The 23,134-nt window shown below is 37.8% G+C and overlaps 2 long non-coding RNA genes across 2 annotated transcripts in view; one reads left to right on the forward strand and one right to left on the reverse strand.

Annotated features, from left to right (window-relative positions):
* LOC114255686 overlaps positions 1-8,110 on the reverse strand; it is a 137,891-nt gene extending 129,781 nt beyond the window's left edge. The window contains exons 1-3 of the long non-coding RNA XR_004964217.1: positions 7,558-8,110; positions 7,160-7,480; positions 6,921-7,047 (exon numbers count right to left, since the gene is read on the reverse strand). This is a non-coding gene — a long non-coding RNA (uncharacterized LOC114255686). The remainder of the gene's footprint in view (positions 1-6,920; positions 7,048-7,159; positions 7,481-7,557) is intronic.
* A 167-nt stretch (positions 8,111-8,277) lies between these two features.
* Positions 8,278-22,787, forward strand: LOC118646776. The gene is made up of 3 exons (XR_004964216.1): positions 8,278-9,200; positions 9,873-9,968; positions 10,571-22,787. It is a non-coding gene; the product is annotated as an uncharacterized LOC118646776 (long non-coding RNA).
* Positions 22,788-23,134: the final 347 nt, after the last annotated feature.

The raw sequence follows: 23,134 nt of genomic DNA on the forward strand, positions 1-23,134 counted from the left end.
TCAAAATGTCGAAAGATGAGAAGCGTAAATTATTATCTCATGTTATTTAAAAGTGATAATTATTCTCTTAATAAAATTTAAATTTAAATATATCTCTTATTGCAATTTGAATTTTTTGCCAATGTAAATAAAATTATATCATTTATTATTTCGATTTTAGAATAATACACGACTCGCTAGAGCGAGCGATTTAAGCACTGGAAAATTATGATATCAGTCGTTATGTTAATAATATCTCTTGTTACTTTATGGAATTTAGCGTTCGAAATGTATTGCATGCGCAATTAAATGCCGATGCGGTGTTCACATTTTTTGACAGTCAATGGACTATAATTAGTTGTATTATAACCTTACGAATCGATACTAGGCAGATAGATTTTGTATCAAAGCGGCATCGCGCAACATATTTAATCAATATAATTGCAATTAATCTAAATATTTTGATATTTGATAGTTTAATATTTGCTATCAACCGCGTAGCATAAATTCAGTATTTACACATTGATCATTTATTAAAGCCCTTCACCGTTTGCTCTTCAATTTTTTAAACGTTGTGGGTGTCGAGCGGATCGCAATTTCGGGCTACTCTCTCGTTATTATTTCATCACAGCAGTATACAATAACAAAATGCGCGTCGTGTGCGATTATATCGAGAGTTCAAAGTGCCACATAATTATCATATGGTGATCAGTCCGACCATAATTAATTGTTTTTGCATAAATGTATGTATGTGTATGTGCGTGTGTTCTGCGACCAAAAGAGCAGCAATGGACTGTCGTTTGTCGATTAAATCCTTTTTAATTGACAGACATTTCTCATTCCTTTTTATATCACAAACCCTCTTTCTGCGACTAAACGGAATAGATAGCGTTTATTATACGTGTGTACGACATTTCGACATGCGATAAAATCGTGATTGGTCAAAAATGCGATTTGGCATCTTTCTTTCTTGGCGAAAAATTACATAAGAAAGACGATCCGACTCGCGAGCTTTGAGAAACGAAGTGATAATTTAATCCAATCCTTTTTATTTCAAAAGTTTCGCCAACTTCTGGTGCAGGCGACTGAACGAAAACCGGGTTACACTCACCGGTCCGTCGTCGTCGATCGGCACAATGTATAGCACAGTGGATCATAATCTGGCGCTCCACCAAACTTCGGGATTCTGTTAGTCGGCCCGTCGTGGTGCGGAGAAAAAAAATACGATCCTCAAACGTACGAATAAGAGAGAGAGAGAAGGGGAGAGGGGAAAGAGAGAAAAAGGGAGGGATCCATGCTCGTCGTGTCCACTGCTATTCAGCGAAACTTCGTGGACGTGCGAAAGCTCGACACTTTCTTCTTTTCGTCCTCGATTTCTTTCCCTATGCGAATCTGTGGGATCCTCTTGAACAAACAGCAGTGAGCGCAAGTCTGAGTTTCCGATAGGTAGACCGAAGCGAGATTGACTTCCGTAGACATTTATTTTCTGTTATACAATTTACGACGTTTTTCGACTTTAAAACTTTGAAATCACATTTATTGTTATACAACTTTGATGATATTGAATCTAATCTGAAGCTAAAATCTTAAGCATGTATTGCCAAAATTGGAGATATATGTTGAAATAAAAACCTTACGTAATTACAAGAGTTAGTATCATCAAAAACAAGAAGGAAAATAGAAAAAGGATCTCTAAAAAAAATTGCGTTTGTATCTCCGATATAAAAAATTTTATAAATCTTTCTTTTTTAATCGAAAAATTGTTAGTGATGATAATTTTATTTGTAATTAACTGTTGTAATTAATTTGTTATGTATGCTGTTTTTAAAGAAATACACTAAAAACCACTTCTAGTGCGGTTTGAACTTCGACCTCTGAATCTCGAGTCTCTTGTATTACGTGCTACATTTCTTCAATTGATAAATGTCGTATATTGTCCATTTGTCATTTCCATTTAGAAATTAGTTTGGCTATTTCCCGTTCTATGTTATCGATAATCTGTAGAAATTCTCAAGACACCCAGTAATCTCGGGAGAGCACCAACCGTTGCCAAAGTACAGATTCGAATTCGGGAGACGAGAGGCATGCGCGGTACGTTACCGAAGTTATACGGAACAGTGACCGCCACGGGGCCTAATTCTCCATCCTCATATCCATATTCGAGGATTCGCGCTGCCAAGAACCTCGGGATTCGTGTGCCTCGGCCGTGGGGGTTACGTAAGCAGTCAGAGTCGCGTAAGGTTACGTGCGCTCTCACGCGCTAGTCACTCGGGCAATATATTTTCGGAACCTCGCCGTTATTCAGGATAAACGCGTGGCTTTCCACACGTTAATTTAAATATTTAAGAAATTATTGCAGCAAGAAATCTCGCTATATTCTCGCGTGCTCTTCCGCATATTTCCCTGGAGCCCCAGGCAAAATACTACCGTTCAAGAGTCACAAGTGTTTTTCATTCTGAAATCTCTCTTCTCATCGGCTCTTATCAATCTATACGTTACTTCTATCTTACGGGAACTCTCGCAAATTCCGCCCGTTACTACGATCGCGCCCGAAACGCGTAAATTTGATATCGCCTGAATCCGCCGCGTAAAGCCAGGACGAGGCGAATTTAATTCGCCGTACGAATAACTCGGCCATCCTACATACTATGTGAGTCCGGTGGCGATATGGGGGACAGTTTCGTCTTCGCAGAAGGAGAACACGGTAAAATCCGCGTAATCCTCGTAAGGGCTGAAATAGATTACGTACCTACTCCCAAAGGGTCTGAGGAGAGCATTGGTTTACGGAAACGGGTTTCCGTTATCGGCATAACACCGCCGGAGGGTTCGAGCCGCAGGGTTATCTTTCTCACGAGCTTACTGGTCCCTCGGCCCATGCTCCGCGGCCTCATATCGTACCAAATATATTATATATAACGCGCGCATAAGAAAAGTCATGTAGTCCACGTCAACAAGGATCACGGAGGATAAAAAGGTTCGGGACCTTTTCTATCGATTTCCCTCTGACCGTTCTCGATCACTCTCGTCGGGAAAAACCATCGTGAAATAATGTGAATATTATTCATCGCTTTCATTCATCATTGATTTCGAGAAGACTAAAAATGGGAGATTCGCGTTTCCGTGGAAATTAATTGTTACATCGGATGCTTGAATCTCGATAAGATTTTTTTTTTGCAAGATTTCTTTTCGTTTTTGCGAAGTTAATTATCAACGTTTATTTCCTATAATTATAGTTCATCACGAAGAAAAATTGTCGTTATAATGAAAGATGAGCATCGTTTGAATCATACAAATTGAAGTCAAAATATACATTTTTGTCAATAAATTAAATATTAAATTCATTTCAATTTTACTTTTGTTGCAAATTGAACAATATGAGGTGCTATCGTTTAACAGCTGTTGCAGAAATTCGAATCAAATTTTTGAAAAAAAAAGAACAAACAAAAAATAAATTTAAAAAATGTCAATTAAAATTTTTTGTTACTTTATTTTTTAAAAAATATGTAATGCGTATATGTTCTGATGTTTTTACGCATCAACGCTTGAAAATATTTTGCGAAATGATGTACATCAAATGGTATAGAAAGTGCAGTTACAAGCTCATTAGATCGTCGCGAAAGTATAAACAGGTTTTAAGCAGGTAACACATAAGAGCTTCCTTTCACGTGAAGCCCTATAATCTGCGGCTCCATACGTCGCAAAGGGCAAAGCTTCGTGTAGATATGAACAGGACAAGTACGTGATAATTAAATTTCGTGCACGGAAACCGCGGGCGCTTTTTACAACTACGTCGCTTTTGCGGTCTTATTATTCGTTAATAAAAAAAGAAGTTAAACTAACAGCGAAAAGCTCTCGTCTTCACTCACGCGGCAAATACGTTGCTTTTTCAGTACCTGAATCTAAAATGGGATTCGCGTATCGTTGATTTTTCTTTTTTCAGCTGTAAAAGAAAAGAGATAATAAAGGCGTCGGCAAAGAATTAACATACGAGCGTGATTTCCCGGAATTTTTCCTTTTCTATATTTTATGGCGGTAGTTCGTTACGTCGTGACGAAGAGGTGTAAAAATCGCGAGAGGCGAAGCAGGCACGGCGCGATCGATACGCGAAAAAAAATGTATTTGAATAATTCGAGACATTTTCGATAAATCGAAAATTGTCACACTGATCGATGACCGGTATTTAACGACCGCATGTATGTTCTATCGAATGCAAAACTTGAAAATATGAGGGGTGCCCGAAGCATTTTGCTCGTCAGAATTTTCGGATGGGCCGATAATATTCTGGCGCAACCAGTATCTGCACAAAATTGATAACGTTGGAAGCAGCTCGATGCAATTTATGAAATACAGGAGAATTATGCAACGATTTAACGCAATATAATACACGGGGAATAGACTCGCGATTGACACGATCGAGATAAAAACATTTCGAAATCATATGATTAGTAGATTTTTCTACTTGTCACCTATCGTATGTTTACCATACATATTTGTATAGATATAAATTTATCGTTTAATTTTATTCAAACACGATTATAGAACCAAATATATAGGTATTCAATTAGCAGACAATGTCTGTTTTAATTGTTTTAAAAATATTTGTCTTTAATTATATAGTGTTTATTAATTTGTAAAAAAATTATTAAATATTTGAGTATTTATTTTACATTGATTGCTCATTTATAACGATTTTCAAAAATATTTACCGTCTATATATATTCAACATTAATTTATATTACTAATTAAATAATAATTTAATATTATTTTACATTGATTTATTTAAAATAACGACTAGAAATAATCCAGTAAATTTTTTTTGTATATAATTTAATTATTATATAATATTACATTAAATTTTAATTATTATATAATATTACATTAAATTTTTCTGACCATGCTGTTTTTATTTCCATCAATAGCAAAAAAGTTTTTTTAGATGCTATTTTGCGTATAAAAAGTTGAAATCTGTAATATCCAATTTATGAAAAAAATGTTTTATTGTCATTTCATTATCTTATGTTTTTTTTTACTTTAATTTAATTTATTATTGTAATACATAAATATATAAAGTTTTCATGATTATTATATTAGTTCCTGTTACAACCACAATAGTCAACCAATGTTGATAATCTTAGCTTTGATTACTGCTTAAAAGAAATTCTTGAGAAAAATCTCAAAAAATTTTTTGAATATTTTCATTAACTTATAATGTTACCACACATATGTATTTTGGAATGTGATGTTAATCAATACAATTTATTTTAACAATATACTTGTTTTTCTCAAAATAGTAAAAAGACTTTAATATTAAAAAACACATTTTCTATAAATGTCAAAATAAATGTTTCTCAAGAAAAAAAAAAAGAGAAACCTAGTGTACTTTTAACACTTGTGTATAAAAATATTTTTAAAAATATTGCTTGCTGATGATATCCCTCTACAATAACGTTATTACATTCTGAGACTCTTCGGTATCTCTGTATTTATTAAATCCGAGTAAGTGGGTTCTTCTGGAGCAGGTTCGGGGAACAAAACCGCGCTATAATATATATGTAGATGAGTGTCAGACCGCGCGCGAGCGGTTTTCGCAAAGACGTATCAGAACATACGAAATAAGCGTTTCGGCATTCGAGATATTCCACGCCGCAACGAAACTCATTTCCCGCGGTGCGACGCGTTTAATTCCGGGCGCGGGTGTACGTTCTTGCCGTCGGCGACGTGCCGCAACGAGGCCGGCAACGCCTCGGCCCGGGTACCCGGGGGCTTGATTTAAAGTCTTGAGTAATATCGGACGGCCTCCAAGGCGGAATTGGACTCCCCGGGTATGCCGGAGTAGATTCCAACGAACCGTCGCGGCACGACGGCACGCCGGCAATGTCTAATCAGTGCCAACTCAATTTCCCGACGCGTCTATTGTCACCCGATTCCAGGCGCGTCTCGACGCCCTGGATGTGTATTATAGGTGCACGAAGCGGCGTAGTGGCCCACGTGTGGTAGGCGGATGGCCCTTTAGGACACACTTGCTAACTCGCGTAAGGGACGCGCCCGGCGAATGGGATTCGACGAAACTACTTGTCCCAGTGGAGAAATAGCTCGCGTCCTGAAATTAGCATTCTATTAGGAACTCGCTCCAAGATGACTAAATTCGAAGAAGTTATCGGAAATTATCGTTAAATTGCACATCGGATGTTGATACCAGCGTGTAGAGAGAGAGAGAGAGAGAGAGAGAGAGAGAGTGTATAATAGTTGAAGTTGGACACTGTGTGTTTCGTAAATAATAAAATTAAGAAACAAAGTTTGAATAATATTATGATCACTTGGATGGAAACAGAAATAAATCTGCAAAAATCACTTGTAATGAAAGAGTGTCTCTCGACCATTTCTACGCTAATTGTAAAAAGTCAATATTCCATTCTGAAAGAAATGCAAATGTCTTCAGAGCAGTACAAGCTTAATGAACCTGTTAATCATAGTAGCTTTCTCAGATATTACTCTCAAATATTATATCAAGAGAGAATAATGTACTTTTTAAAATACTAATTTCAGTATAAAAGATTAGAAAGATGAGTCTAAAACAGTGACTTTAATTTATTTTGACCTTGTTTTTATTATTGCTAATCTAAATCTTTGACACTGGAATACAAATCATTTTTATTTAATTTGACATTTGTATTCAATTCCTTTTAAATACACTTTAGAGGCAATTAAATTATGCTATATTTTATTTTTCTCCAAAAAGAGGTAGTTATTCATTCTATAAACTTGAAAATATGTTCATGAATTTTTAAATGGATTTTTCGGACTACTTTAAATAAATGAAACAGTGATCAAACACAAAATATTCATTTGTACGGATAAGATGCTACTTTTCACCCTGTAAAGATTAATAGTACCACTAATGCGACTCTGATCGACTCACAAGCGAATCGTTGACGACTTACCTCTTGGCCTTTGGAAATGACTGTCAGTCTCACCGCGGTGACACGAATGCGTGTTGTATTCACAGTTGCCAGTGTTTTGACCAGTGTGTTCCGCCGGGGATCAGTGGCTTTTTCTTTCTGGAACTTGCTGAAACATCGTGAACGAACGAGTGTCGAGAGTGTCGAATCGAACGAACAACAGTACAATACATTGGCACAGTATTGGCCAATGTTGAAGCAGTATTGAATCAATGTCTTACCAGTGAATTGTGTTACCACTAAAAGTCGATCGCTCCGATTCGTCTTTTCCAAATATCCGACAAACATTTCTTCGTATTTCTGAGAAACGACCGTGAGAGACATCGTGTGTGAAGTGCACTTGTTTCGCGACTGTTCCTCGTCCCTCTCTCTCTCTCTCTCTCTCTCGAAAAATTCGCTCGCACCGAGAAGGCCGTTTTCTCTCTTCCCATTCTTTCCAAATATTCCATAATCATGTCAGTCTCATCGCCGATGGACGTCACATTGCTTATTTCGCGATCGCAGGGCAACTGCGATGACCTTGATGCGTTCGTCAGTCCGCGCTGTGGAGTGAAAAATAGAGCAACATGTGAAATACGCGGAATATTCAGTACCGTGCAATGCGTCGCGTTCAACATACATGTCGCGGCTCAATTCTGCAGTGTTGCTTGTCCGACGGTGATTTCGCGTTCCTCGTTCTGCCGACGCATTAACCAAGATCTCGAAAGCGACGCCCGCGAGCCTCACTTGCGTTTTTTACCGCCGCTATTATCCCGAAAAGTAGACTCGTACCGTGGTGACCGGCGAGCCGCTTTCCCCCTTCCCCCCTTCTACATTCTCGAAAAGTAACCTCAATCCCGTCGGGGAGACAGTCGGGCACGTCGTACTTTGTTCATCCCGCGATCGCGCATCTTTTTATCCGTCGCGAATATCGCGAAAAACGACAATGACCGTGGTGTGTCCGTCGGTCCATCTAAACCCCATGGAAAATAACTTACGAGAGTAACGTGTGTGAGGTACGCGGGATTTCAGTGTCGTGAAGTCCATCGCGTTCGACGCACGTCGCAGCTCAGTTCCGCAGTGTCGATTGTCCAACCGCGATTCCGCATTCTTCATCTCGTCGATATAAATGTCGATTGAGATCACAGTGGTTGCTTGTGCTTCTCCTCCGTTTACGTAACGACTAATCTCTTTTGTAACACCGTCACAAGCGAACAATGGCGATGACCGACTTCGGTGTGTTCGTTAATCCGCCCAAGGTACGAGAAATGACCGCGAGCTTGCGACGTGACGTCACGTGAAATACGCGGGATTTAATACCGTAAAGTGCGTCGCGTTCAGTTCGCTCGTCGCGCCCGTCGCCGTGTCCGATGGTGATTCCGTGTTCCTCGTTTCGCCGACGCATTAACCGAGATCGCGAAAGCGACGCCCGCGAGCCTCGCTTGCGTTTTTTATCGTCGTCATTTTCTCTTTTCCCGAAAAGTGGACTCGTATCGTGGTGACCGGCGAGCCGCTCCCCCTCCCCTCCTACATCTCGAGAAGTAACCTCAGTCCTGTCGGGGAGACGGTGTCGAGTACGTCGTACTTTATTTATCGCGCCATCTTTTTATTCGTTCGTCGCGAATATCGCGAAGAACGACAATGATCGTGGTGTGTCCACCTGAAGCCTATAGAAAATAACGACGAGAACAACGACGTGTGTGAGTATACGCGGGATTTCAGTGTCGTGAAGTGCGTCGCGTTCGACACACGTCGCGGCTCAGTTCGTAGCGTCCGCCGTTTGTTCGACGATGGCACAGTTTCGTTTCGTTCTTCGTTTCGTCGATGTTAATTGAGATCTCGAAAACAGTGCTCAAGCTTTCTTTGCGTTTACGTAACATCTGGTCGCTTTTCTCGAAAAATGTATACCGTGATATGGACGAGATGGTTGGCGAGCCGCTTCTTCCGTTTCCGTTACTGAGACTAAATACCGTCGGAATTCCGCGATCTCGCGTCTTTTCCTCCTTCATTTTATCTTTAGAAGTGGCTGTCGCGTGCGAACGAATATCGGTGTGAGTGGAATTGAACAGCGGGCGATCGTCTTTACAAAATTCCTAAGAGGCGTCGCGATACCCTAACCTAACCTAACCTCAACTGATCCGGCCGTTTGCATAGGTGACGATGCACATGCATTGCGCGAGTGATGATAGTGGGAATATAATCAAAGACACAGAAGCTACAACAGAAAGAAGGAAAGGAACACCGGAAGCAGAGAGAAAGAGGCCAATGATGACGCATCGACCGGTGAGTGAGTTACTTGTATTGAGATTATCGTAGCTTTCAGTGACTGTAATTTTATCAAGTAAATAACAAGGTGTTTACTACCTGAAAAATATGAGAATTTATTTCTTTATTCTTAAAAATCATAAATTCGTGTGGGATTTTATTGATAATTTTTGGAGAAATTTTTGGCATATTTTACTTTTAAATTAAAAATTTAAATTAAAATTCTATTGTTTTTTTGACAAAATTGTTTCTTTGGTCATTTTTTTCTTGATAATGTAAAAAGTCGATAAATATATATTTCTATGTTCTTTCATAATTAACGAGTGTTTATTAAACTGATGAAATGGAATACATTGTTCTGAATTGGTGTTGTACATTTGTAATTGTACGATTAAGGCACGTTAAATGTAATTATAAATTTATATCAAATCTATTTTAAAATTCTGTAATTTTATCTGAAATTTTGAAAAAAAAAATCATAGAAAATCCGAGAATTATCTACAAAATTTAAGTAAATACCTTGGTAAATGATGCAGTTATTACAATGACTTTCTGGTATTATGTGTATTAATAAAATTTTATCATTCTAAACACTCTATACACACGTTATATCACAGCACTTCTGAATTAATTTTTATTGTTTTTACAAGTATAAGTAGTTTATGACTGAAATTACTCTATATGTTGCAGCAGAGAGAAGGAGGCCAATGATGATGCATCAACCAGTGAATGAGTTACTTGTATTGGGATTATTATCGTAGCTTTTAGTGACTGTAATTTGATCAGGTAAATAACCAGGCAATTATTATCGTAAAAATATGAGAATTTATTTCTTTATTCTTAAAAATCATAAATTTGTGTTAGATTTTATTGGTAATTTTTGGAAAAATTTTTGGCGAATTTTACTTTTAAATTAAAATTTAATTCTTTTTTTGACAAAATTGTTTTTTCGGTCAGTTTTTTCTTGATAATGTAAAAAGTCGATAAATATATATTTCTATGTTCTTTCATAATTAACGAGTGTTTATTAAATTGATGATGAAAAGGAATACATTGTTCTGAATTAGTGTTGTACATTTGCAATTGTACGATTAAGACACATTAAATGTAATTATAAATTTATATCAAATCTGTATTTTAAAATTCTGTAATTTTACCCGGAATTTTGAAAAAAATCGTAGAAAATCCGAGAAATTATCTACAAAATTTAAGTAAATATCTTGGTAAATGATGCAGTTATTACAATGACTTTCTGGTATTATGTGTATTAATAAAATTTTATCATTCTAAACACTTTATACACACGTAATGTCACAGTACTTCTGAATTAATTTTTATTATTTTTACAAGTATAAGTAGTTTATGACTTAAATGATTATATGTTGCAGCAGAGAGAAAAAGGCCAATGATGACTATATGTTGCAGCAGAGAGAAAGAGACCAATGATGACGCATCGACCGGTGAGTGAGTTACTTGTATTGAGATTATTATCGTAGCTTTCAGTGACTGTAATTTGAGGTAAATAACCAGGTGTTTACTACCGGAAAAATATAAGAATTTATTTCTTTATTCTTAAAAATTATAAATTTGTGTGAGATTTTATTGGTAATTTTTGGAGAAATTTTTGACGAATTTTACTTTTAAATTAAAATTTAATTTTTATTTATAACAAAATTGTTTCTTCGGTCATTTTTTTTTGGTAATATAAAAAATCGATAAATATATATATCTACATTCTTTCATAATTTACGAGTGTTTATTAAACTGATAATGAAAGGGAATACATAGTTCTGAATTGGTGTTGTATATTTGTACAATGATTGTATGATTAATCGAATTAATTATTGAATATAGAACATTAAATGGAACAATAAATATAGTGCAGTAATAAATTTATATCAAACTTGTTTTTAAAAAATTTGTAATTTTACATAGAATTTTGAAAAAAATTCGTAGAAAATTAAGAAATTTACGAAATTTAAGTAAATAAACCTGATAAACCACACAGTTATATTACAATGATTTTCTGATATTATGTGTTTTAAAATTTGAAATTTTATTATTCTTAACACTCTATACACATGTTATGTCACAGTACTTCTGAATTAATTTGCATTATTTTTACAAGTATCAATTGTTCATCAATAATTTTCACATGTACCTTAACATCTCTAAAAAGTATTTGTATAATTGATTATTAGAAATAATTAAATATAATATATAAATTTTTTTTAAGACTTAACATGCGACGTAAGGGTAAAGTAATGGAGGTAAGGTCCAAAAAGTGAAAAGTTAATACTAGGGTGTAGCTCGTAATTGACATAAATTTTTATAAATTTAGAAGTGCAGGACTAATCCAGTTTAGTTCGTTATCCTTACGTAAGAAGGAAATGTTTGACACACAACTTACAATAGTGTGGTCCAATATCCGTCGCAAATGTCGCAAGGATATTACTCAGAGGATATTTCTTCCTTTGGATTAAAGACGTCACGAATTATTAACGCGTTTGAACGACTGCAATTCAAATTAAACGTCACGACATGAATTGCAAAAGAGGTTGTGAAAGGACCGGAGATATCATAATTATATTGGCTTATACCTTCGAGATTTTCGCTTAGAAAATGAGAGGAGTGAATATCTATAAGTAAAGGAAAATATGGAACGGATAAAAAAACCAGCTTTTGCAAGCAGCTCCGATTTGTGAGCGTGTTTATCGGAATTGAAAAGCTGTCACGTCGTCACGTGACGTGAAGAAAGGCGAAGTGTTTGATCGTTGCAACGATACGTAAACGAACGTATACGTCGCAAAAGAATGGAACAACAATGTTTAAATATAGAAAACAATGTAGTAGGTAGTTTTCGTATTTGTTAATACAATTTTTGCTGGAATAAAACACACACACACACACACACACAAGCACACGTGAAAAAGAGTATTATGGAAAAATGTTGTAAGTGAAACAGTCTTGATTTAACGCCGGTTTGTTCGAGGTATATTCACCGTGACTGCTCATGATTTGTTCCGTAATAAATAATAAAATAGGTACTGCTTCAACGTAGCTAATTACATTAAATAGTAGCGACAATTAAGTAGAGTTTCCAGGACATTTTCGGAAACAGTCGTGGCTCGAAAGCGAAAGGCAACGGTTTATCCGAGCGCAGGTCACGGGGCTTTCTCGCCCCGATCTGCACACGTCGCGCGCTTTATGAATCGGAAGTAACTTCCCGCCGAACCGATGACCAAAATTTCCAGACGCAAATCCAGCGGATTTATCCGATTTGCGCGAGTTGAGTGCGAACCGCAACTATAGGCGCGCTTATTTTCGCCGCGAATTTTAACTCATTACGACGAGAGTGGCAGGATACGCCACGCGTTTCCTATAAATTTTCGATAGAGCGTGCGTTAAAGGGAAAGGGAGGAAGACGTGCTGTATCGACGACATACGATAAAAATTCAATGAGACCCGCGCGCCGGGACGATTCTCGTTGTCTGGCATCTAGAGCGGGATAGATTATCGATCGCTCGCTCGCCGCCCGAGCTGTTATCATACGGAGGTGTGCTGGCTCGTATACGGCGGCGTGCGCGGTCCTATCTCGTATACGAGGACGATACGTAATAACGGTAGTAGCATCACGAAGTGAGATATAAAGGCGCCGCCGTTACGACGTATACCGCGGAACATATGGCGAACGTGCCCCGATGCGGTTTCTCTTTTTGTCGCGCGCAGCATCTCTTCCACCTCTCCCGGTCCCTTTTGCCGCCACGGCAATATCTATGTGGTCAGTGACTACGGCAATGTTACTTCTTGTTGTGGTCAATTCGTACGAGAGGTAGGAGCGTATAGTGGAGGAACTTTTCGAAAAACCCGCGCCGTTGCAACCTCATCGAGGTGTGCCTCTTCTTTTTTCCGTGGTTCCGTGGTTTCGAAAACGCGCTTTCGCGTCACAGCGAGAAAAACAAAATGGGCCCGATTCCGGCGATAATCTTTATCACAGTGATAGTGCATTAATGCACACGTTCCGTAATGAGACGACTGCAACTAAACACACGCAGAGTCTCGGCGCAAATTACATTGGCGCGAGTTGCTGTAAAATGCAAATTCGTATGAATCGTAACGATAAATTAATAAGTGCGATGCAATTATAAATAGATACGGCTCAGCGAACCGCGCAATTGATTAATACATAATTATCTGTCGTAATACGCTGTAAGCTGTTCGAAATTTATTCTACTTTGCCCGATACATAAATTTTGCAAGAAATTTGTTATTTTGCTTTGCTGTAATTAATCGCGATTTTTTTAGGTTTACGTGAATTAATTAACTTTTCAACCTAATTCGCAGTCTATTGTTCCACGGAAAATGAGTTATCGGTTTTCCTTTTGAAAATGATTACGATTTGATTGAAAACTTACTTCCAATCTCGTATTTAAATTCCAGAAGAAATTAAAAGCAAAATAAAGATACACGATGAATTAATCGGCTTTTCTCCTAAGAATATTAAAAATTGTATTTCAAAACAGTAATGTGCGGAACAGTTGTACTTTTTTCACATTTTATTTGCATTGGTATATGACTTTAACAATTAATGATTAATGGAGAATTACGTACGAGCAAATAGAGAGATAAGTTAAGCTCAAGTAAATTTAGCGGTCGGTTTGATTATTATTATTCCGAGGATGATGGATTTCTATCGAAAATTCCGTTCGAAGCTAAAACGACCACGGTCCTTCCGGTAGGAGCGACACAAGAAATTCGCAGTCGCACAGATCGATATCCTGTCGCTGAAAGGCAAATAGCTCGAAGGGTTATAAAAGACGGGATGAAATATGTATAGAAATTTCCATTCACTTGGCTAGCTCGTAGGTGATTACCCGTGAGAAGATGGAAATTTCTGCTGACACCGCGGCTCGAAATAAACGGACGAAATCGAAATCAGTGACGGCTCGTAGGCGGATAGAGAGAATTGGCCCGATAAATCTACACTGTCTCGTCAAATCTCATTATATCTCGTAATGAGCAGCGCTATTCCGTAATGACGTTTATTCAATTTAGTACAATGCGCCTGTAAATTGCATCGCGCATTAGCGAAATCAATCGAGTCTCACTGTATTATCCGCAAATAATCCGCAACAGGTAAATTGGATTCTTTTCTGAGAATTGTGTTGCGCATTTAAATGCAGAGAAGATTTTGTCAGACGGGCAATTAAAAATGATCATTAATTATTATTAATTATAATTTCTTCGAAACTTCTATTCATTATAAAGATTGTTAGAGTGAACATTTATTGGTCTTTGACGGTTCGTTAAGAACGCGTGTACGTGTGTGTGTACGTACGTTTTAATATAAAAAGAAATTTTAAGAGAACGTTAAAAAATCTACATTTTTTATATAGTACCCATATCTTTGAAGAAACGCGAAAAAATTCCGCAGGTCAGATTTATATCGATAATTTCTTGTAAATCAGGAAATGCAGGGGGTGTAGCTTTCTTCGGATTTCCTCTTGCGGCTCTGCAACATTTTTGTGCATATTTTCGCGAGCGGATGAGGAATCACAGTGAAATTCCGCATTAACGCGGTACTTACCTCTATAATTAACTCGAGCCATTTACCGACAACCAGTTTCATAATTCGCGGCGAAGATACCGCGGGCTTACTGCGGATTTCAACGTTTTCTTAAAGACCCCGGGCGGCGCGGCGCGCTCTTCCGTTTCCGCCGCAAATCGGATTATGAGAGGATTAAATCTACACCGGGGTACACCTTCGCGCCTCAACACCAGTCCCGCAGTCACGTTCCACGCAGGAGGAGGGCGAGCTAGAGAAGTCGAATTTGGCAATAAAACGACCAGCCCGAAAATTCTACAAGGATCACATTACGTACTCTATCTCCGGTATTGCAAACGCGATGGCTCCCGTAATGTACTTTATCTGAGTTTATATTCGTGTTAAATGGATATCACGCGCTGCGCGGTTCATGGCGAGCTGCTTTATTGATGAGGTACGAGCAGAATTCGATTACACAGCAGTTTGCACATCTAACTGCAATTGAGCATTATCCTTCGTATTTTCGATGCTGCCGTCTAGTTTGAAGTGAAAGGAACATTGAAGCGTGAAATTTCAAATATGCGTATACACGAGTATAATGCACGCTGCAGCCGTTAATAGTTGCTTGAAAAAGATTTTTTACTTTGAACAGCTGCATGACAACGATAACGCAACGGAAATTAGAATTATACTGGAACATTAAGCTTTACAGATAATTAATTAGCGATTAATTACATAGTTCGATGACATGGAGCTAATGATAATGACAATTTTGGAATATATATATATTGATACTATTTCTGTGAAGGAGACATGGAAATGTCAAAGAACAATTTAGTAAATGCAGTAGCAGAATGTGAGAAATTATTTGAAGAAAAACTGCTAAACAATGAATTTCTGGTCTTGAAACACAGTTATAAGTTAAACGAGAATAGAATAATATCATGATATTAAATTAATAATCAACATACAGTTAGTAAACAATTTAACAACGGCAATTTAACAAATGCTAATAAGCATTTATGGCAATGATACCAACCATCTCTCCCTAATGAAAATTTCGAAATTGCCATCAATATTAAAAGCTATTATAGTATAGTACATCAGATTCGATAGCAAATGTTAATTATCAATACGAGTGCTACTGAGTAGATTACCGTGAATTAAGGCGAGGAAATGGATTGTGGGCAGATATGTGATATTGAAAAGAAAGCTGGCGATATATGACGGACGCGAATCAAAGGCGAAATACTCCAATGTAAAGCGGGAAGCGAGAAATAACATGAATTTGCCGAATATTACCTAGGAGCACGCCAAGCGCTTGCGGACCGGGGGCTATATAACCTCTCCTCCTCCCCCGACTGCACCTGGCAGGTGTGCCTAACATCGAAGTGTTTTCCTGCATGGTCGGAAGCATGCGGCCTTAAATCAGCTCGATTATCGCGTATAGGATATTGTACCTGGTGCGAGAGAGCCCCCTGCTCTGCATTACGTCCAGCCATTAGAGAACCAGGAAGCCGGCCATTACGCTATCGTGCCGTGCATCCGAGAAGAATGAACGAGAGCAAGAAGACAAAGAAGCTGTCCGACGGTTTTTCGAGCTACGTCAACGGGGATAAAGCCATCCGACGTTCCTTTCAAGGTGCGACTCACGTATATCACCAACCTTTCTTTATTACGTAACTGGAATTTGATACTTTATATTAAATGGTTCTTGCGCGTCTTGCAAAGAGGTTTTTCTAAGAGGAATTTCATGTTTTCATAATAACATTCAGCAAAATAAGGTTTATATATTTACGTATCTTTGATTGAAGCAGTTTAAAATGCTGCAGAAATGCTGCGGCAAAAATTCCCAACAAAAATTTCTTCAAAAATTTACCATCTTTTGCAAACAGCATTGTAATGGAGCCACCTGAATCGAGTCCTCCATTCGAGTCGATAAGAATTGCTGAGAAATTTTCGTTGTACGCGACAGACGTAATAAAAACGACTGTTTACATATTACGTCAAAAATTAATTATTTTTCATTATACGATAGAAAAGTAAGTCGAAGAAGAATCATGTAACAAATATATGCAAAGAAAATACATCCTGTTTTTTTCGCTCTTAATCACTTTTCTTCTTTCGATGTACATATATACTCAGAAAAGACGAAAAATCTTCGTGGAAATGTCACTGACACATGAACGGTTCGTGCAAATATGACGTGATATATCAGAGCTATACTTACATATTTTATCGATATCCGGAACAGAACGTTTATTTTCTGATTTTCCGCAAATATTATTTTACATGGAAAATCCATTGAACGGTGATGTGTGGACTCAGAAGCAAGTTAATAGTTCAAATGTATGATAATTTGCAATTAAAGTGTACATAAGCGTTATATTTACGTACTATATAGTGAGTGTCCCAGTTTAATAGAAATTGAAATATCCTAAAAAGAAAAGATTCTAGAAAAAATGATCCAGACAAAAGTTGTAGTATCTGTGTGTGAAAGGAACCAAAATTTAATTTATATATAAAATTTATCAAAATCATTATTGAAACTTATTTCGGCTGTCATTTCTTTCTAATTACGAGCCAGTAATCTCCCGATTGTTAATTAGAACGTACATTAATGTATTTAGAAAAAGATTTTCCGAATATTAAAAGCTGTCATTTTCATTTCAATACTATTACTTCCATGTAAGCTCTAATGAAAATTGTTTGAACATAGCGGCTGAAAAAAGACGGATTCTTTACGTTATAACGAGCGACAAAACTCATTACGCCGCTGGCGGATAAGCCTATCTTCGGCAAGATATGCACGGAGGACAAAAGGGGAATTAAAATGGACGAAGAATTATCGCGATGGATTTAAATCCTTGCCGGTCGCTGGTTTCGTGCCATTGCCCCATATGTCCGGTGCCGCGATAATCTCTGTCACGTGTCGCCGCATCTTTTGTCGGATCATCTTTTCGCTGCCACGAACTAGCGAGGAAGCGAGGTAAAGCTCGGGATTTGGTGCCATCCCCGCTACTTAATTTCAACGGTAAAATTTACGTTACTTTTGCGTGCGCGCCTCTACGTGGTGCACGACAACTCCAATCACAGCTCTCGATATTACGGGCGAAAACATGGGAAAATCACGATTTAATCTCGCCTTCATCCCGTCGACCTATTATTTTCTGCTCGTAGAAGGGTAATCGAAGCTCCGCTAAATGGCTGAAAGTTGAAAGCACAATGTGCTGTATTACGATCGCAAGATGTAACTTTAAAAACGTTATGAGTTTCTCTTGACTTAATTACAGACAAAATTCAATTGCAGACATTGAAAATGATATAAAACCTCTTAAATAATTTGTACGGCATCAGAGCGTTTACGTGAATTCACAAGCACAATAAATTTTTTATCAACTTCCGAAACATTTGACTTTGTCAACTATATTTTAGTATTTCTGATAGGTTAAATTATACAAACGTCTCGACGAACTATATTTCAAGCTGATTTAAAACTTTTTGTAAAAGTACATTTCGTGTTTTGTATAATTCAGATTTAGTTTACATTATTATTTAATCTCCTTGAGCTTTTTCCTGGTATATTCTTGCTCATATGTCTGAGACAATGCGTTTAACGGCTATTGAGTGATCATTTAAAATGTTTATCTGAGTCTTTAGTACTTTTAAATTTAACAAATGACGCTGGACACCACCGTTGTAGCATAACTTAATTTTCCTAAAATTTTGAAATACTATTATGCAAATTTCGTAGCATCCGCCGCAACGAATCCCGCGTACTCATTACTCTCGCGTGCGCGTGACAGTAACTCGTTCATGATGAACAAAGTTGCGGTGGAAAAAAAAAATAGCGGGCTTTTGGAAATGCAAAACTTTAGGTGATTTTTTAATTACAACTTGCGATATCTCTGCGGCGGCGTGATACGCGCGGGAGTACCCGCGGGAATCACGACGATGCTGTCGGTCAAAGCTGCCCAGCTTGGCATTTGTTCCACAACTAAAAATAGAAAGAATTCCGAAAGAACTTTTCGCTCTTTAAACATAATTACATGAACCCGTGCACTGTCGCGCGTTACCCGGGCAACTTCTCGGGCGAAAAAAGAGTGAAAGCCGAGACTTAATTCCAAAAGGGATTCGTGCACGTAATGTAATCCCTCAAGCAACATCAGTTGCAGCTCTTCAACTCTTGTATGCGACGGATTAGTCGAAGGTCCTAAAGTTTAAATGAAGCCCTCGTCTAATGTATAATTTATTTCCTACTGCAATCTGCTTAGGAGAAACGACGAAGCTTATTGTATTTTACAAGGTCCTCTTTGTACTCGACACTCAGTGAATGAATGAATATTTCTCTACTTGTTTAGTTAGTAGATTAGCGATAAAATCGTGTTATCGTCTAACAGACGGATGGTCGTTAAAAGTATTAAAAACAAGTAAATGTAATTGCCCCTATTTTTGAGTTAATTACAAAAATAGCGCGTAGTTGCAATGTTATCAAGTCTGTCTGATCATTAATGAACTTTACTACTGTGTATCGTTTTAATTCAATAATAGATGGGACACCGTATTTTATCTGACTGCACTTTATCAATTCATTCGAAAACTTGATTAAAACTGTATCGTGTCATCTGTGAACGTGATAAATTAATACACGAGTAATTTTAGTTACCTCACATTAAAAAGAGAGTATTGATGTCTAGACAGGTGTGTGTACCAAAATAATATTATTTTCATACAAAGATGTTAAAAATATCTCACAGATTCACAATTTTTTATCTTGCACATTAATCTGTAAGTGCAAATTGAATTTGTATTAAAATTTAAAACTTACTAAACAATATACTTTTGTATATCTAGTTTTTTTCTTTTAAAGAAGACCATTCTAAATTTCTACTAATTATTTCCTTGGTTGATTTCTAGATTAATTTTTTTATTATAATAAAAATCATTGAACTCTCTAGCAAACCAATTTAATCTAGATTTTTTATTAAAAGAGAAGAAAGAACGAACTTGCAAATGTAACGTGAGAAAAATGTTGTTAATTTCACACATTTCGTATCTATCGAGCTTTTTAGCTGTTACGAAAATTCGATATTTGACGGAGAGGTTTCGATGAGTTTTCTTTTTCTCTTCTCTCGCTCGTACCCGTTAGAAATGAACGAAGTTTACGCATATGAGTTCGTTTCCTCATATCGTACAGCTTGTTGGTCATGTTTACTAACGCGCGAAGCTAATTGCTAGTTTAACGTTGCATATTTCAGGACTAGAAAATGCCCTGTAACCACGTTAGCGAGAGCAAAAAGCGCGCGTAGACGGAAACGGAGCTCTCGTCTGACCGAAGACTCGGGGAGCATGAAACCGCGGGTGTTTATGAGACGAGGTCGTTTTACGGGCGATACTGTGGTCCAAAGCAGCTCGTGTATTAGCAGACGGAACGAAGTAAAATTCTTTCAGCTTTTGTCGTCCCGGCTGTGGCGTATGAGGCGCCACGAGCGCAAAAAGCGAAATACCGCGCGCTTTACATCAGCCGGAGGATCGGTATAAACTTTTAGTGCGAGAGGAAGAACTTTTAGTACCATAATTTCGGCGCCATTTTGAGAAAGTCGTTCCAGCAATATCACATGACCCGCCTCTGACGGGGTTATGTATCTCTGTAAATTAATTCTTTATAATTCAAAGACAATACCGCTGGATTCCGCGCATACGGAATATCACGTTTCTTCCTCAGACAACCGACACACGACTTAACGCGGAGAATTGATCCCTTCGCCATTTGTAATGCAAAACGTTGCGATCGATATAGCTTACAAGTTGCAATACGTTGCCGCTCTTAATTATTGACGGGATCTGCGCAAGAACGTTACGCGCAAATCATTATTGCAAACTTGCGAAGCCGGAATATCGGAACCCTTTAAAGGCGATGTGACTTCGGCCGATCGCACGAAATCTGCCGGTCGAAAATCTTGTGCATCAATTTTTTTACTGCAATTGGAACCGATATTGGGTGGAACAGAGAGAGAGAGAGAGAGAGAGAGAGAGAGAGAGAGAGAGAGAGAGAGAGAGAGAGAGAGAGAGAGAGAGAGAGAGAGAGAGAGCCTTTTGTTCGCAAATATGTGAAAATTAAACGGTTGCTTACCGGTGATTTGATAACGTCAGTAATTAGGGGTCTACGTTCCCGTATGCTGCAGCAGCGCGATGTAGAAATCGAGGTTTCGAAGTTCTCCGAAATTTCAATACAGGTTTCGCAAGAGAGGCGTAATTATTCGTGGTTGCACGCGCGGTAACTTGCTAAATTCCATCTATTAATATATATAGATAAATCAACGCGCCGTACGTAAACTGGATTTTGTCGTTGCTTATTAAATGGGCCGGGGATGTAGTGAATTATAATTACAGTCCCTGAATAGAGGAGATAGGTGCTATCTATAAACGGAATTATAGGCGATATCGCTGCATAAAATATCGGAATATAAAATATCGAACGTATTATTCTCCACATTAAACAGCCGCAGGTGAAATAACGCTGTCCGTCTATTATAATAACATGGTTAAATAAATGTGCTCAAAATGCTCGTGCCCACTGAAGCTTTAATTCATCGCATATTTTCTGGCGCACTCTTTTAGCATATTATTTTCAATGTGCATTCTTTGTTTAGTCAAAAATAGCGCGTTATTTTTACAAAGAATTAACATGTTTATCTACTCCATTGCGGCATTCAACGTGTCTGTTTAATCTACACAGCGGATATATGATCAAACTATCGGTTGGAAATCAAGTAGAAATTACATTCGACATATTATCCTATCGCGACTTGAATTAAAATATTAGATCAATATATAACTTTTTCATCAATATGTACATAGTTTATTGATACTTGCATTTATTTTAAAACTATTACCACGCGTGTAAGAACAAGAAATTATAAAAAATATTATTTAACCCTTCAAGCTGGCATTATAATGCTGGATCTGTGAAACCCATTTGTTTGTGTTAACTAAAAGGCACTAATTAATTTTAAAGAATGATACATAATTCGTATAAAATAGTATGAATATCAGGTTTATTTTAATTACAAAAAATTTATAATTTATAATTGACATTAGATTTAATAAACCGTCAGCTTCGGTCTATATAAAAAACATATCTTCTCGATATCGTGGATCTCTTTATTCCGACTAGTTCTGTATCTATTTACTAGTATTTAAAAAAATGTATAAACATACTTTCAAGTTTCTAAAACAAAGTTTGAATTCCATTTTGAAAAAAAAATTTAATTATCTTTGAAATCTCAAGAAACTTCCGTGGCTGAAAATCGGTTGGACACCGAATACTCATGACGGTAATTTAAGAGTTAAAGAAATATACATAAATAAGGATACCAAATTAATTAATGTCATTTAATACATTCAATAATAAATAGTCCTTGTTGTGTAATCTATCCGTGTACTAAATAAGTATCATAATCATAAATTCATAAATTCATAAATTCTCGCCATTAAGAAATCTGTCATCGCGTCATTCTTATTCGCGGCGATAATACGGGCGCATTTACCTCTCGACTTAACGGAAGCACGACCGACGCGACGCGACTCACGCACACGCGTGCACCGGCCGATTGCGGCAGACAGTTGCGGACGCGAAGGGCTCTCATTGTCCGTGATTAATCAGCGCGGACATTTCGTAACGACGTAGCAACACAACATCTGCCGTATGTCGCACCACTAGACGTCAGTCCAGGGCCCCGCAAACAAAAGCGCCGTCCGCGTTATGCACAAGAGCTCACCAACGGCTCGGACACCAGCGTTCGTCCTCGTCGATGACGATGTGCCTTGTCGAGTAGGACAACGGGAGAGATGGAATAACGTGACATTCGGGGGAGGGGGGGAGAACCTCGAAGAAACGAATACCGCGGAATGTTCGCGTTTCCGCTCTTAATTTCTCTCCGTCCTACATCATGGGACATCACGCGTAGCCACGTTTTCTTTCACGGAGTTTAAGAGAACACACATTCAACCTAATTTGAGAATCTCCATTCTCTGGATTACAGCGAAAAGAAAAAAAACGTCCTTATTTGCAAACTCGAACGAGCGGGTCAAAAACTCACGACATCGAGTATCTGTGTAATTTTCTACCGCAGCGAGTGCTTATCGCGTTAACTCCGGGAGGTACGGAAACAACGTAGAGAAATGACGAGGTAGCGTACTCCAGAGTAGCCGAGAAATGCAAGCAGAGTTCGCGCGAGAGCCCGAGACCACTCTCTTTCTCTCTGTGTGTGCAGTGCGCGCGCCAAGTATTTCCGTATTCTCCGCAGCAGCGTCGCGGTGGCTGCCAAGTGCCCGAATTGCATTAGCATAACGGCAATTAACTATAATTATTCAATTTAAAATCGTCATGTGAGGTCGATGTTTG

Source organism: Monomorium pharaonis, chromosome 7, assembly GCF_013373865.1.
Source record: "Monomorium pharaonis isolate MP-MQ-018 chromosome 7, ASM1337386v2, whole genome shotgun sequence".
Classification (NCBI taxonomy): domain Eukaryota; kingdom Metazoa; phylum Arthropoda; class Insecta; order Hymenoptera; family Formicidae; genus Monomorium; species Monomorium pharaonis.